The 17,666-nt window shown below is 41.3% G+C and overlaps 1 pseudogene; it reads right to left on the bottom strand.

Moving 5' to 3' along the window:
- Positions 1–3,026: 3,026 nt before the first annotated feature.
- Positions 3,027–17,666, bottom strand: part of LOC128114584 (zinc finger protein Pegasus-like) — a 38,715-nt pseudogene continuing 24,075 nt past the window's right edge.

Genomic DNA, 17,666 nt, shown 5'->3' on the forward strand with positions numbered 1-17,666 from the left:
AATTTTCACAAAGTACATAGAAACCAACAGTAAGTAACAATGTTTTATCATTTTGCCAAGTTCTCTTCAGAATAAGCTAACTATTATACAGCACACACACACACATACACACACACATATACACGGACACGGACACATACACACATGCACACATAGACACACACATACACACATGCACACATAGACACACACATACACACATGCACACATGGACACAGACACATACACACATGTACACACACACATACACACACCCCAGCTTCCTATTTGAAATGGACCATTCCATATTCATTTAGCAAGACTTACTTTTATAAACCAATTAAATGTCGTGTTTGAATGTGGCTTATGTTAACTCTCCCTTTCTGTCCTCTCCCACTGTGGTGAACACCCACACTCCATTGTCACTGCCCATGGAGACCAAAAACTGCCAACAAGAATTGCAATCAGAACACACAGGAATAATCTCACTTGGCCTCCTCTGGAGAGGACACTGTGATCTGTTTGGGCATATTGTCACTTTTATATTCATTTCCTCGCTGTCACATTCTCCTGTGTTTTCTATACCCACCTTCTTGGAAATTATGGGCACTAAATGGACAGAAGGCAAAATTTTCTAAAGGAAACTTTGGAGATTTTATTTTTTGAAGTATCTTAATAAGATGGATGAATTCCTCTTCCTCTGTGGTCATCAAAGTCTAGGAAGAATAAGATTATGAATATGGTTATCCATCTTACCTGACACTAATAATATCAGGATGCAGAATTTAGATGAAAGATTCAGATTTTTAAAAAAGCATCTAGCACACTAGTGTATTTACCTGTAGCTTTAAAACATTACTTGGAAATAGAAAAAAAAATCAATGAAAATCTAACATATTTGTACTAGACATCCCATAAACGTATTTTAAATATCAAACACAATTTTCAACTTAAACTAGAATTTCAACTTTTAGGACTTTCATTTTCATAATTTAAATTTGAAAAAAAAATGTTTTATGTTTTCCCCTGAAAAAAAATATTTATTACCCCAAGATAACAGCACTGTTCTGGGTTGAAATGAAACCACTTAAGTTACAGGAATGAAAACAATGATTTAGTTTAGACACATTTAAAGGCACTTTCTCTACAAACACTGAAATAGGTTGTAACAGATTTCACTGGCTAATTTTTTTGTTTTGTTTTGTTTTTTAATGTGTGAGTGATCTGTTTACCTGTATGCCTGCGTGCCAGAAGAGGGCATCAGGTCCCATTACAGATGGTTGTGAGCCACCATGTGGGTGCTGAGAATTGAACTCAGGACCTCGGGAAGAGCAGCCAGTGCCCTTAACTGCTGAGCCATCTCTGCAGCCCCACTGCACTGGCTAATTTTATGTCAGTTTAACACAGGCTAGAGTCATATGAAAGGGGAGAATCCCGACTGAGAAAGTGGCTATAAACAGTGGGGCTGTGGGCAAGCCTGGAGAGCATTTTTTTTTTCAATTAGTGATCAATGGGGGAGGGCCCAGCCCATTGTGGGTGGGGTCATCCCTGGACTGGAGGTCCTGGGTTCTGTAAGAAAGTAGGCTGAGCAAGTCAGTAAGCAGCACCCCTCCATGGCCTCTGCATCAGCTCCTGCCCCCAGGTTCCTGCTCTGTTTGAGTTCCTGTCCTGACTTCCCTCAGTGATGGGCGGCATGTATGTGGAAATGCAAGCCAAACAAACTCTTCCCCACCTTGCTTTTGCTATGCTCTTTCATCATAGCCATAGTAACCCAAACTATGGCACAAATTTCACAAGAGAAAAAAGTTTATTCTACCATATTGAAATATGATAACTATATATATATATATATATAGTTGCAATGTCTATACTGAAGCATCAGGAGTACAGATAACCCTGGGAGACTATGGACAAGTATAGAAAACTGATCATCTAGTAAGATAATAACTGTATTTCAACTCTCACAGGTCTCAATGAAAAAGGTATCAATGCATCTAACTGACTAATGCATAAATAACCCTGACTAGACTTTTATGAAAAGCTAACAAACCTTTTTTCACTATCAAATTTATATTTTATGAGTAGAATGTGTAATTTTTAAATTAGCAGATAAAATGATCGAGGATGATCAAAACTGAGATGACTTAGAAGAGGTCAGCTTGCCCTGTCCCAGCACCTCTTCCATTTAGGAGTCACATTTGCCTGCAAACAAATGGTGTAGGAAGGGTCAGGGCACCTTGGGAGCCATGTTTTCCTGAAAACGAATGGCTTTTCGCTTGATAAAGTATTTTACAAAATTTAAAGGGCCCTCCTTCCCTGATGAGAAAGGGTTCTGATGTATAAAAACAGTTTGGTTCCTTAGGAGGAATGGCCCTGTGTGATGCTGCATAAGAGCAGGGGTTACATTGTCAAGAACCCCCTGGCCTGCGCCAGGTGTGATGCTGCATAAGAGCAGGGGTTACATTGTCAAGAACCCCCTGGCCTGTGCCAGGTGTGATGTTGCATAAGAGCAGGGGTTACATTGTCAAGAACCCCCTGGCCTGTGCCAGGTGTGATGTTGCATAAGAGCAAGGGTTACATTGTAAAGACCCCCCCCCCCCCCCCCCCCCCACCCGCCTGCATTAGATGTGATATTGCATAAGAGCAGAGGTTACATTGTCAAGACATGCCCCCCCCCCCCCCCAGCCTGCATCCTGTGTAAGGTTGCATAAGAGCAGGGGTTACATTGTTAAGACCCCCCCCCCCATCCTGCATCTTGTGTAATGTTTCAGAAGAGCAGAGGTTACATTGTCAAGACCCCCCCTGGCCTACACCGGAGTAACATATCTACAGCCTTTTGAGTTTAAAACTCCTGCTCTCCCTTGTCTCAGCACCAAGAGTCTTTCCCAGGTCTAAGTCTGCTCTTGATCAACCTGCTGGAGTACTCAACATACTCCTAACTGGCTTCCTAAAGCCTGGTAACCTGTAGCTTTCTCTTGTGGGTTATTTCAAAACCAAACTGCACACCCCTCAAAAGCCAAACCAATTGAGAACGGTGTTGACTGTGTTCAGTCCTGGTTGTGGGTCCATATTGCAAAACAGGCAAAAGCATACTGGTTTTAACATCTGTGTCCACATATATGTCCACTGAAAAGGCTCTTCCTACCCATGGCCTCCCATGTGAACAGTGTGAAGGATATTGTCTACAGAGGACATGTCACGGTGCTGGCAGTGGCACAGACGCGTAGGGTCCCAGACCACCCTGTTGAGGCTGGAATAGTTGGCTGCCCATTTCCTATGTTGGGGGTACTGGTTCAGGACCTGCTCAGGCCTGCTGCTGGACCGGAGTTCCTCTGACTATCCAGTAGCTGAGGTTCTGGGCTTGTAGGGGAGGAGCTCTGAGGAAGACTTGCTGACACGGTAGAGACGACTGCTTGGGCAAAGGGCTGTGGAATCCTGAAAGGCTTTTCATCAGGACAGGAAATGACATCAGGGAAGCAGAGTTGGGCTTTTCAAGTGGCAAGCTAGAAATTTGTCCTGCTGCAGAACTGACTCAAAGGCTTGTCAAATCATGTGGGTCTCTTGGCAGATCACCAGATGGTGTGGTTTTTACCACAGGTTTATAGGAGTTGTGAAGGCGATACAGACTCCATCTTAGGGAAGGGATACCATCTTAGACTACCTCACTGCTCTAGGACCTCCCTTTGGCTGTGCTTAAAAGAAGCCTGTGGGTTCCTCTCAGGGTCTTCGCCATTTTGCCTTCATGTGGGATGGCAGGTGCCAGCATGCTAGAATTAAATGCTCTTGTTGATTGCATACATGAATGATAGTCTTTTGTGGGACTTCTCCAGGATCCTACCAGAGATACAGCAAAGGACTTCAAAAGGCCACAGAAGGGATTTCAACTAAAATTCAAAAGCCACACAGAGGTCTCATAACCACCCACGGAGGAAAATCCACCACCTCATTCACCCCTGCAACCTCCTCAGCTGAGGCTGCTGTGTTTATATATTTCTTTCAACTCAGGCTTCTCACTTAAAAGGAAAATTAAATATAAGGTATTTGTAACATTACATAGTCAAGCATGAAAACCTATTGGTTATAGTGTTTACCAATTCAAGCATTGTCTGTACACTGGTGCCCCATAATGGGGCTCACAGCATCACTAGAATTTGTGGTGCAGCTGAATTTTTATGACATTTTACTGAGAATTTAATAAGGTTTAACCTCTCTGCTTTTCTACAGAGAAAATACAGCACTTACACTTTTAATGAGATTTTACCTAGCCGAAGCTCAATGGGGGGGCCTTTTATCACAGGTAATATTAAAATCATAAATATTTTAAAATAAAATTATCCATTACCTCTAATACACGTTAGTGTCTAGGTTCTCAGCATATAAAAACCATTTGTATTGGGCAGCCAACCAACACTGACATTTAATCTCCAGATTTCAATCATTTGTAACTGTAGCTAAAAAAAAAAACAAAATAAATTATGCCTTGTAGATAATATTATCACCAGATACAGATTAGAAAAAAAAATCTCAATGGGAGTCTTTGTCCAAAATTTATAATCCTCACTTCCTCATCAGTCACAAATTAATATGAAACAAATTATTCTCTAGTCAAAACCAAATTTGCTTGGATCATGACATGAACGAATGCTGGTTCTTCACATGTGAGTTTTTCCTGCTCTACTTAAAACAAGAATAAGAGCAGAGAAAGGGCAGAAAAAAAGCAGTAGGGGGAAGGACCAAGCACAAGTACACAAAAGCCTTAGGGGGCCGTGACTGCAAAGCTGTGACACCCCACCCCACCCCACCCCCCGCCAGTCCTGTGACCTGAGTAACGGATATGCAGCTGTGAGAGGGGAGCTCTGGACCTGCTCTGGAAAAGAAAGCCCCAAAGATAGAAGAGCCCATTACAGCGACTTAATTAAATGTATAAGACGCAAAAGACTACTGAAGCCAGAGTGTCTACAGTCTGCGAAAGTAAACAGTGAATAGTTCTGCAGAGGGTCTAAATTGCCTTCCAAGAAATCCTCATCTGGCAGAATAAGAACTAAACAAAGAAACCAGCCAATTAACTTCAAGTTCATATGTGTCACGCTGCAACAATGCCGAGGCACCCAAGGTTGTATATCTAGATATGAACCTTTAATATCCTTGATACTGACCAGGAAATCTGCTCTCAGAGTAGATAAAGGTAAAGTGACAGGAAATTGAATTAGAGAAACAGCAGTAGAATTTCCAACCTATATAACAACATGGTTTCTCTCCACTTGGTTTGGCAGCCACATCGTGCTAACCCTCATGAAAGAGAAAGAGATGGGGTTTGAGGAAGCAGGCCACACATCACTGAGTAACCACGTGTGAGAGTCAGTAATGGATAATTTCAGCAGAGAGATTGGAGGGTGTCACTCCATATCCCAAGTGCCTTAATGCCTTTCAATTTGTCACTAGATCTGATCCACATTTGGGATTTCACTTAGTCAAACGCCTACCTTTTCATGGCTCTCTCATCACAGATTCAATGGTTTGACTACTGTGACCCAGATATCTTGACAAGTCACAGTTACTAGCAAAGCTGCCCAGAGGCAGTGTGTCCCCCCACCCCCGTGATGAACAGTTTGGGAGCAAATGTCTACCTTCTCCACATAATGTCCTCATGAGCTTACAGTTCCACAGACACAAGATGAAGAAAATAGATGGTAGCCTAGTCACATGCCACCTCAACAAATCTGCCACTTCCACAGATGGCTCCATAGGCTTCTTGCTTTGTATCTAGTCTTTGCCCAAACTCATCAGCCAAACAGACAATCACCAAAGACTTAGCCTGATGTCTGTAGGTCCATGAGTTCACTGCTACTTCATAACCTCCAACAATGCATTCATCTGAGAGTTCTCATTGAGCTGTTCATAACGACCATCATATTCAGAAGATTTCCGAAAGGCCTTGAAAATCGAAGGAACTTCAACCTCAATCCCCACAAAAAAAATAAGATTTCTTCAAAATTGCATTTGTTTGGGCTTAAAGCATCTAGAAGCTACTTTTTGTAACCTGGTGAAAGCTAGGTCTTCAGAAAGAAATGAGTGGCTGTTTCCATGGCAGCCAGTCTCCTAATTACTAGATAGGTGAAGTCCCCTGGCCAAACTCATGTCTACATTCCAGCTAATAGAACCCCAGGAGATGAGTGGGTCAGCAGAACTGGCTCCTGCCTTATGTCAACAAGCACTGGAACATCAGCTGCTTCTAGAAAACAGAACGAAGCAAAAACCAAAAACACCTTTGTTTGCTCTCTGTCCCATTAGGCATCAACTCTGCTATTTCTCCTAAAAAGAAAGTTGTTGCTAACCCCAACAGAAAAATGTGTTTTAAATAATAACCACCCCACCCCCATGGTTATATCATGGCTGACATCCCCCAGCACTAAACTTCACAGAATCTCTTGGACCAACACGATCATGAGAGAAAAACTACTCTGAATGCCATGGACCATCTTTGTGGGTCACCTGAATGAGAGACCAGCAATACTGCTGGGACTCAGATTAGCCCTTCAAAAGGTCACAATGAATTGCTTTTAAAGAGAGCTTTAGAACCAAGAGGAAAAGCTAGAGAGGCTTTTGGTCAAAGAACTGGAGGAAAATCTTACTCAATGGTATCTCAAACAATTTTATATCCCAAAGACTTTTGCTTTAGAGATACACAGCAGATGAAAGGCTCTTCTAGACAAAGCCCACATTCTAATCCTAGTGCTATTCATAATTTTATGACAAGTCTCGATTTGGTCTTGTACTCCCAAAGATCAAAGGCTCATTGTCAAGACACCGTAGAGAAGTACCTTCCAGAAGCATCCAGCCTCAACTCTCTGTGAACCATGTGAGGTGCCAAGGCACTTTTGAGATTAAAAAGCTCAATATCCTTACTCAAATACCTAAAGTTCAAAAAATTTGTCTTAAGAGGAGATTGTTCACCGTGACATTGAAGCCATAATAAGAAACTACACACCAATCTTTCTGCTAAAAGCCCACAGAGCTCATGACACCTCGGAACATTCTAGTGTGCAGTTAAAATTAATCACCCAGACAGCAATCTGCCGGGTAGCTTAGATGCTAGCTACCTCTGTAGGTTCCCATGGTCTAGTGCCTCATTATGCTTAATTCTGCATATCCAATGCTTGTGGTTTTCTGCATAACATTCTATCTTGTTACTACTAATTTCCTTTGTGTAAGAGCTCGTGTCTTCTAGGCTGACCTCAAACTTGTTAAATAGGCAAGGATGGTATTGAACTTCTGATCCTCCTGCCTCCAGTTTCTTTAGGTAGTGCCATTGAGGCAACCAAAGGTCAGCCTCATGCATGCTAGGGAAGGACTCTGCCCATCCCTCCTCACTTAATATGAGTAGAAAAAGATGGCGGAACATGGGTGTACAGAGGGTGCCTGAGTTGGTCAGTGCTATAACCAATAAGTTCCCGAGCCTGCTTATGTAATGTCACAAGTAACTTACATTTAATTTTCCCTTCAAAATGAAGAGCCAGGGTTGATATACAAACACAGAAGGCTTGGCTGAGGTAGGGTGGTGGTGAACGAGGCAGAGGGTTTTTTTTTTTTCCCTTAGTGGGTTGTCAGGAGACCTCTCTGAGGCTTTTGAATTTTAGTTGAAATCCTCCTGTGGCCTTTTGGAGTCCCTGGGCATGTCTCCAGAGTAAATTTCAACTCTGGTATTTCATTGATGTTGCAATTTAAAAAAGAAGGTGGAACTGATTTGGGGGGAAAAAGGATACAACAAACTTTTTTACTTAAAGAAAGAAAGTGCAAACAAAGGCTATGTCTCTGATTTGTAGAACTTTCAATAAAACTTCATCCACATGATAAAGGAAGGAATGTGACTGTGCAAAGTGTTGCTTGCCCGACTGTACCCGGACAGCACTAGAACCAAACTAGTCATATATCAGGCAATTTTTAAATCCTCAGAGAGAACACGGAGAAATAGAACCATAGGCTATAAGCCTCAGATGCTAACAGATGACAATTTTGCTTCTGAATTGGTAGAAATTAGTACATTCCAAAATGGTGAGAGTTTGTACATTTCAAGAAGATTTACTGGGTGAGGTATAGCTCAGCAAGTAAGGGTACATGCCACTGAGGCTAACAACCTGAGTTCAATGGTGGAATGAGAGAATCAACTCCTACAAGTTGTCCTCTGACCTCCACATGCAAGCCATAGCATGTGTGTGTGTGTGTGTGTGTGTGTGTGTGTGTGTGTGTGTGTGTGTGTGTGTGTGTGTGTGCGTGCACGCACGTACACACACACAAATAAATTTTTTAAGAAACCTTGAAGAGCCCCCTTATCTTCACAATGAAATTAGGTCAGACAGAGAGGTGGGAAGTGAACGGCTGTTATTGGGCTAAAGATAAATCAAGATGATTTGGCTCCAGATCAGCAGCATTACAATCTCACAATCGCAGAGCTCCTGATGGGTCAATCCAGTCAATCTTGGAAACTTTCAAGCACTGAAGTGGCTTTTTCTAGGAATGTCAGCTCGTACGTGTTTTATATCTATGAACTGAAGTCAGAGGGAACCAAAAAAGATGAAAAGGACAGAAGATGATGTGCTAAAACCAAAAGAAGAGACATGAGCAAACCCACACCAAATACCATCAGGAGGAGGAGCATATCTAAGGACTTGTCTAACAAACCAGGAATGATCCATACTTGAGACTCATCTGAGCAACTGTCAGAACATCTCATGAGTATCCTTTACTAGGTTTCTGACTCCAGGCAAGTTGCTCAGACCCCTGTAGCATCCTTGTATAGTCACACCCTAAATTAGGACATTGCGGGCGAGCAAACTGACTCAGCAGATAAAGACACTTGCCACTAAGCCTGGCAACCCAACTCCAATCCCAGAACATGAATGGTGGAGTGAAAGAATTGATTCCACGGGTTGTCCTGAGCTCTACACTTGTGCCGTCATACACATGCACCCACATACATACATAACCACACACACACAAATAAGTGTAATCGTTTTTAAATGAATGAAGTCTGTTGTGCTTCATGATAAATTTGCTCCATGGCCTCACTGAGTGAAAAACGTGTGAGTTCAAAGGAGGAGCATCATGGGACGTGTGCATTTATCACCGAGACGGCAAAAGGGCTACTATCCTAAGTGCACCTTATTACGGTCATATTTAGTTAGAAAGGAAAGCAATCAAAGCTTTTCCTCTTCACCATCTGACTTAAGGCAATTAACTGGAACAGAATGTTAAAGGAGCACTCACAGAATGACTCGAGCATTTGAAAGAAAACGTGTTCAACTAAACCTGACATTTTCAAACAAGCCAGAACATGGTCGAGGGCCTAGGGCTTTGTGAGGAAATTAATACACTCTTTCTGGCTAAGTCTTGTGGGTATTCTCAATAGCCTGTTCTTCCAGCTTCTAATGGACATTGATAGTAAAGGGATAATGCCAAGTGTTTGTCCTCTTCTAGACTCTCTAAGAGTCTCGGATTATTTATTTTGTTGTCTAAGAGTAAGAGAGGACCATCTTCACTAAGGGCAGACAGCCTTCTCCTCTATGCCCATTCTCAATGAGCTCAGCATCAGCATCAAATGACCTGAGCAGGAGATGGAGTGCTCAGTTGGCGGACAGCATGCCAAGCATGCATCAATCCCCAGGACCACACAAACCAGGCATCCCAGTGGCACAAGCATATAACCCCAGCCATTGGAAGGCAGAGGCAGGGAAGATCCAGAGTTCAAGTCCTCTTCAGCTACATAGGAAGCCCTAGGTCAGCCTGGGACTATGCAAAAAAAAAAATAGTAATAATAAATTAGAATTTTGCTTATGAATTTAGGCCACCTGATTCTTTTCATTTCAGCTGATTGGAAAGTCCATGTGGAGAGGAGCTTTGAAGGCCAAGGGGGTCATTTATTGAAGGATTCTCCTGGAGACATGCATTGTTCTCCTTAAATGAGACAGTCAGTAGAAAATGCTGTGTCCTGCGCATAGCTTTGTTGTCTCTGTGTCGATGTCTTATCGTATCAGAACAGGAGCAGTGGGGACAACCTAGTCAGAGGCCTCTGAGGACACCTGGGATTTAGAGAAACTCATTTAGGGTCATTAGTTGCTAGACAATGGCCACATTGAAAGGCTTTGCATGTAGGAATTATCACAAAAAGCCATTTGTTCCAGACTGAATGCAAAGGGGATTTTTAAATAGACATCTGGCTATTTATTAGTAAAAGAATTAAAGAATGCTAGGCACCCGTATTGTTTGCACACATCATTCTTTCATTTTTCTGTGACACTATGATGCTGGTGGCTTTCAAATTAAAGACTATGAGAAGCAAATTCTCTCAAATGAATCTCATTTTTTACAACACTTGGGCCTGCATTTAGTCTCCCCCGGGGCCTTTTTGTAAGTGTGAAGAAATACATATGTACTGCCATCATGTTAGAGTTTATTGTAATAATAGCTGGCCTCTTCCTGGTGTTTTCTACATGCCATTATGAAAAGCTCAGCTTTTACAGGGGGAAAATCACCCTTTTTACTGCACAGTTGAAGCATTACAATACAGACATTTCCATCATCTTCTTCCACTCTGAGGGTTAAGGATTATTTGAAAGGAAAGGCATCCACTGTGTAACAGGTGCCCTCCTGAAACACAGAGATGAGTGTGGTCTCTATGACCAATCACCCCAAATCCTCAATCGTCCTGGGTGAGAGCCCTGAACCTATGTGGATAATTCAGCATTTTTACATAGGACACATTATCTAAGACATTGGGAATTAAAAGTAGCTCTTCTCTCCAGAGGACACAGAGAGAGAGAAGGTGGTAGCATTCTGACCTGGTGAGGTGAGGATGTCTTGTGGTTTTGATTTCTTCCCCTGTCAATTAAGGACATGGGACATTTTTCCCTATACAGGTTGTCCATTTATACATCTCCCTTCGAGAGAAGTCTTTTTAGGTTTAGTGCCTACCTTTTATCAGGCTTACTTTAGTTCTGCTAGTGAATCTATCTCCCTCTGCATATTTAGCCCCTTACGAGACAAAGGATTGTAAATATTTTCTGCTGTTCTTTCAGTTGGAATCTCTCTGTTCTACCATCTATGTCTCTTGTTGTACAGAAGCATGTTTGTGAGACTATGAACATGTTTTGAGAAATAGTATTGAAGTTTCCCAAAGAAAACCTTCATGACTCTATGACACAGTCATCCAATATAAGGGTAAATGCTGAGCATTTACCAAAAGAAATTAAACCAGTATTTCAAAGATGTCCTAGTTTCACATAGGTCTCTGTGATAAAATTCTGTGGTAACAAGACATTTAGGGGACAACAGGTGCCTTTTAGCTCATGCTTCCAGGTTACAGTCCATCTCCATGAGGAGGTCACGGCAGCAGAATCTTGAGATAGCCAGGTGTATTACATCCATGGTCTTGAACAGAGAAAAAAACGAATACATGCACACTCATGTGCTTGCTTGCTGCTCTGTTTCTCTTCTTACACAAATATAGCATCCCCGGCCTAGGGAATAGTGCTGCCCACAGTGGGCTAGGTCTTCCTACATCAATGAATTTAATTACATCAATGCCCTAAAACCATGTTTACAGGCCAACCCAATGTAGACAATCCTTCACTGAAAGGCTCTTCCCAGGTGACTCTGGGTTATATGAAGTTGACTGTGAAAGCTAACCATCACAAGAGACACAGCTGCACACCCACGTCTATTGTCAAGCTGTTGCCAATAGCCAAGACGTGAGAGCAAATGAATTCAGTCATCCAACAAATTCATAAAGGAAAGGCGCTGCATAGATACCATGAAAAACTGGTCAGTCATGAAAAGACAAGATCCTGTCATTTGGGATAACATCTCTGAACCTCAAGGGCATTCAGCAAAACGAGCCAGGCACAGGAAACCAACCCCTGCCACCTAGTATGTAGCTATGGACAAGTATTTAGCTCTTGTATCTGATGACCTCATCTGTAAAATGAAGTTCATTGGAATGCCTGCTTCTCATTGCTTTGCAAATAAGACAGGGGTTGGGGGGAACACAAGCAGAGTGATGAGAGAAGATGATCAATCACTACTATCTGTTACTAAAATCATGGTACTGGGTACGGTTCATAGACACCAATGTCCCAATAACCAACCTGCAATGTCAAGCTATTATGTGAGGGAGTATAGAGTAACTACAATGGTCTTTAAATACACTAATATTTTTAAATCTTATATTTTAACCATTGATTTCCATGATGATAACATTACCAGGGACAGGAGAGATGGCTCAGTGGTCAAGAGCCTATACTAGTCATGTGGGGGACCTAAGCTGGGGGTTCCCAGGACCCACATTGAGTAACTCGCAACCTCCTATAACACCAGGTCCAGAGGATCCAATCCATTTCTGACCTCTGAGAAAACCTATACTCATGTTCACCACCCCTCCCCACTCCATACACACACAAATTAAAATAAATATTTCTAAAGTTACTACTGATAGTGATTCCTAATGTATTAGAAATACATTAGCACCTTGTTAAGACACACTATGGAAAAAATATACATAAGGCCACACGTCTCTTTGGTGGCCTGGGTCCCTTCCTTTTTGTATATCACTCATCAGATACTACCTTCCTGTTGCACCCTAGTTATTCTCCTTCATAACCCACCAGATGAGAATGGGTTTGGGGACTATTTCATTTGTGTTCCATATATAGCCTCCATATACTACCTTTAGGCTTAATTCTTTCAAAACTGTATTCAAAGTCAGTATTAAGTTCATCTATCTACATCCACAGATACCATGTATTCAACAGCATCTTCCCTTCAAAGTAGCTCAGTGCCAAAGATTTGACCATCAAGCACAATGTTATGAATTCCATCCCCAACATAACAACAGCAGCATTAATAACAGGAATACATGTACCATCAAGAAAGCAGTAATACACTACAGAAAATAGAGAGCTACTACAATACACTCATGAGGAGTTCACTCACAACCACAGGAGACTCTCCCCACAGTCACGGTGAAGAGCCACAACCAACCAGAGGAGATTCTACCCACAGTCAGGGTGAAGCCCAACCTCCAGGATTCCCCAGTGCTCAGACAACACAATGAGATGTAGATTCACTAGCAGTCTGGTAACAAAAATGTATCCAACCCAATTATGGAACAGTTCGTGGAGCAAGAAGGCCTGTCTTGAGCAGCCAGTTTTCCTGCCCACACATCACACTTCATCTTGAAGATTAGTCAGCAAAAAGCATTGACCCATAGCTCTCTGACCCAGGACTTTCGAAATACCCTACCAACCTTTCCTGGCAGGTCTTCTGAGGCATTGAAGAAACACACTTAAGACATCAAGCTTCTCTCTGGAAGCCACCGATGTTTCATTAACACCCTGGACACTGCCAGGACACCCTGGAAATACTAAAGTGCTAACCTGCCTCAACACATACGCACAGTGGGACAGTGGAGGGGAGGGAGACCAGCCAGCATGAGGGCAGAAACAGATCGTTTTTCTCGGGCTGAAAACCATTGTCTGCAAAGGAAATAAATTTAAAATGAACCACAAAACAAAACAATTTCTCTGAAGAATTGACTATTTACTCCTACTAGCAGAAAATCACAGTTAGTCTATTCTGGAAACACATTTGTGAGCAAGAATAGGTTTTTCTACATACAAAGACCTTCATTACTCCTTTTCAAAGACTTTAGGCAGCCTGATATTCAAAGAATAACAGGGAAAAAAAGGCAACATAAAAATTTCAACATCAGTGAAAATGAAAATTGATAGTTCTGGTCTCTTTCAAAATTCTAGCTACAGTTATCATTATCTGAAAAGCCAATATTACAACATCAGCAGATCCTCCGAGTTAATTTAAGCTTTTTTTAAAGCTAGCTTTTGAATCCAATAATGAGCCAAACAATATATTTGTAGTTTTCAATAAACAGTGTTTAGAAGTGGATGTAAAGATATTAGGCAAGTACCCAACTACCTGAGGAAACAGTAAGACATTCCAAAGCAGGAGTTGCTGGCACTGTTAGGGTCAGAGCCCAGGCCCTGGCAGCCATGACAGTGTAGAGTAAGCCACCTGATCTCAATTAGTCAATTAAAGAAACAGGTAACAGTGAAAAGCAGAGGTGCATTCAGTGTGGCCACTCTCAAAAGAGGAAAAGGTCCCGTGACACCCACTCATACCAGCCCCAAGCTCGTCTTTAAATAAGGGCAAGAGGTGGGCATCACTAAGCAGTCCTAGTCATTGTATAGTCTTGCCCATCACTGACCCACCACTGTCTCAGCAAGGTCTGTCCTGCAAGGTCATCTTTTCATTATCACAACAGTAAGAGACAAACTAGCTTTAGTTGACCACAGGCTCTCAGCATGAGATTCCTGTGGAAATTCTAATTTCTTGGGATCCACTGTTTCAATAATCTGATAGCCAAGGGACAGACATAAGTGTTTCTCTTGATGATATCTGCATGTCAGCTGGGACACTTACAGGAGAGAGGATAGAAGAGTGAGGATAACAAGTGTCCCTTCAATGAACCTACCAAACTGCAAGTGGCAGCTCCTATGTAGAATTTCAACACTCTAGAGGATGAGGTAGAATGTTTGCCAAGACGGTGAGCCCAGCCTGGGCTCCATGATAAGTTCCAGAATAAACTTAAATATATATATAGAAACCTGTTGTTGGGGGGTTTTACTTTTTTGGGGAGCACTCCACCCCGCTCCCAAATAAATCACACACAAAGGCTTATTCTTGCTTATAAATGTCCAGCCTTAGCTTGGCTTCTTTTTTGCCAGCTTTCCTTAACTTACCCCATCTACCTTTGGCCTCTGGGCTTTTCCTGCTCTCTTACTTCTGTAAATCTCATTCTTACTCCTACTTCATGGCTTGCTGTGTAGCTGGGTGACTAGGCCCTGGAGTCCTCCTCCTGTTCTGCCTACTTGTTTTTCCTCTCAGATTTCTCCTTCTATTTATTCTCTCTGCCTGCAAACCCCACCTATCCTTTCTCCTGCCTTGCTAATGGCCGTTCAGTTCTTTATTAGACCATCAGGTGTTTTAGACAGGCACAGTATTACAGCTTCACAGAGTTAAACAAATGAAACATAAACAAAAGTAACACACCTTAAAATAATATTCTGCAACAGAAACCCTCTCTCAAAACCCAAATTTAAAAAAAAAAAATAGCCTACCTACACACAAGAAGTTCTGCTATCTGTCCTTACTGGGATTGAAATACCAGACAAAACAGTGGGTCATCTAAAAGCAAAGTGGCTCCAGAGGATGTTGGTACATGAAATAAAAGCATCATAAAGACTTTAACATGGGATTTAAAAAAAACATTGATTAAATCAGAGTAAGGAACTGTTATGTGAGGGATACATGGAATACAGACAAGGAAGCACAAAAATGAAATAATCCCTTTGTTTTGCTTTTTATAATGAAGACATCACTAATATATATATAATATATCACTAATATACTCTAGAATCATATAGTTAGTAAAAGAAAAATAGACATCTGGAGAAGACCCTGAACTTCAGAAAAATGGTTCACAGCTACCTACAATTCCAGTTTCAGAGATCTAACACCTTCATCTGGACTTCAGGAGTACCACACCTACATGTGCATACCCATACAAGCTTCACTGATCTGACACCCTCTTCTGGACTCCATAAGCACTGCACCTACATTCACATACACACATATACACATAATTTCAGATAAAATAAATATTTTAATTATTAGAAGTAAAACAGAGAAAATTAACAACTAAGTTAGAAAACCATTTAAAATCTCTAGAATATCAAGTGATCTTATCTAAATATAATAGGCTTTCCAGAGAGGAGTCAGTTTAAAATGAGGCAGAATAAGAAAGCAAACAATTACCAATAATTTTCTTGACTATCCAAAGACATCAATCTATGTATCTAAGAAGCTCTGGAAATACAAAGAAAAACAAATTTAAATTTATTCTATCCAAATTGCTAACACCAAAGAGAAAAAGAGAACACTTTTTTTTTTGGAGCTGGAGAGATGGCTCAGAGGTTGAGAGCATTGGGATCCTTCCAGAGGACCCAAGTTCAATTCCCAGCACCTACATGGTGGCTCACAAACTATCTGCAACTCCAGTTACAGGGGATCTGACACAATTTTCTGGCCTCTGAAGGTTATGGCATGCACATGGTACATAGACAAAACACCTATACACATAAAAACATAAATAAAATTTTTTAAAAACATTATACCTACATACAGGAGATAGAAGCTCCCTCTGCACCCCAGGCTGGCTATAACTTACTGCATAATTCAGAACGGACTAAAATTGGAGATCATCCATGACATCATCCTCCTTTTAAGTATGTTTTAATGTAGCTGAACTGTCTTCACATACAATATGTGACAGGAGAGTTAAGTTGTAACTCTCTTAACATGACGAGGGAAGAAGAAAGCTTATACTAGAATTCTGTATCTAGGAATGAATTCTTTAAAAAATGAGAGTAGTAAAACCAGGTTTTTTTTAACTGAAAAAAGGTTCAAGGACTTCATCTTAGCAAGCCATCAGGGAGTACAAATAGAAGTGGGTTGTGTTAAAAGGCAGCTGTGCTAAGAAGGAGGTAAAGTCATGAATTTATAATAGTCTTTGATAAACTAAGAGTTTACACCATGACATTTAGTCTGACCACTAAGATGAATAAAAAAGCATATGACTTCCCATATGTTAAAAGAAAATGAATCCAAAAGGAATACAGTAAGATTAAAAGATTATAGGGTAATTGACAAAATACTTGTTAGAATGATATATCTAAATTCTAATATATTGATGAGAAGTTGGCATAAAAATCAATTTAATCCTATAAAGAGGTAAGATGGGGAAAACTGGATGAGCAGAAATATGTTTATAAAGCAAAGTTGAAAATAAAGCGTGAAAATTATGTTCCATACAAAAAGAAAGCTGGAATTACCAAAGTAGACTTTTAAAGATTTATTTTGCTTTTATTTATATGTATGTTTGTGTATGCGTGCATATGCCACACATGTGTGGGTACCCATGGAGGCCAGAAGAGGGTGTTAGATCCCTTGGAGTTGGAGTTAACCGAGCTGATCGATGTGATGTAGGTGCTGGGAACTGAACTCGGGTCCTCTGCAAGAGCAGCAAACACTCCGAAGCATTGAGCCATCTCTCCAGCCCCGGAGTAAACTAAAGGGGAAAGTGTTACTAAGATTTAGAAAGACTTCACAGTGACAAAATGTTCATATTTCTGCATTCACCAGAGGCCAAGCTCAAACTGTTTCCTCTGTTGCTTTGAAGCCTGTTCAAAACATAAAACCCTCACAAAGCCGGGCGGTGGTGGCGCACGCCTTTAATCCCAGCACTCGGGAGGCAGAGCCAGGTGGATCTCTGTGAGTTCGAGGCCAGCCTGGGCTACCAAGTGAGTTCCAGGAGAGGCGCAAAGCTACACAGAGAAACCCTGTCTCGAAAAACCAAAAAAAAAATAAATAAATAAAAAATAAAAAAAAAAAAAAATAAAACCCTCACAAGTACAGCCTTCCTCATCCCAACGCTGATTTAAAGTATGCTATAACTGGCAACAATGTTCCCTTTTCTTCTCGTGATATTTTAAGTTACCTCCTCCTGTTGGCTTGTTTTCCATAGAAAAGCAAGAGTATCCAGTCATTTGCTACAGGAGTGG

The sequence above is a fragment of the Peromyscus californicus genome, unplaced genomic scaffold, assembly GCF_007827085.1.
Source record: "Peromyscus californicus insignis strain IS unplaced genomic scaffold, ASM782708v3 Scaffold_19__1_contigs__length_69161282, whole genome shotgun sequence".
In the NCBI taxonomy this organism is placed as follows: domain Eukaryota; kingdom Metazoa; phylum Chordata; class Mammalia; order Rodentia; family Cricetidae; genus Peromyscus; species Peromyscus californicus.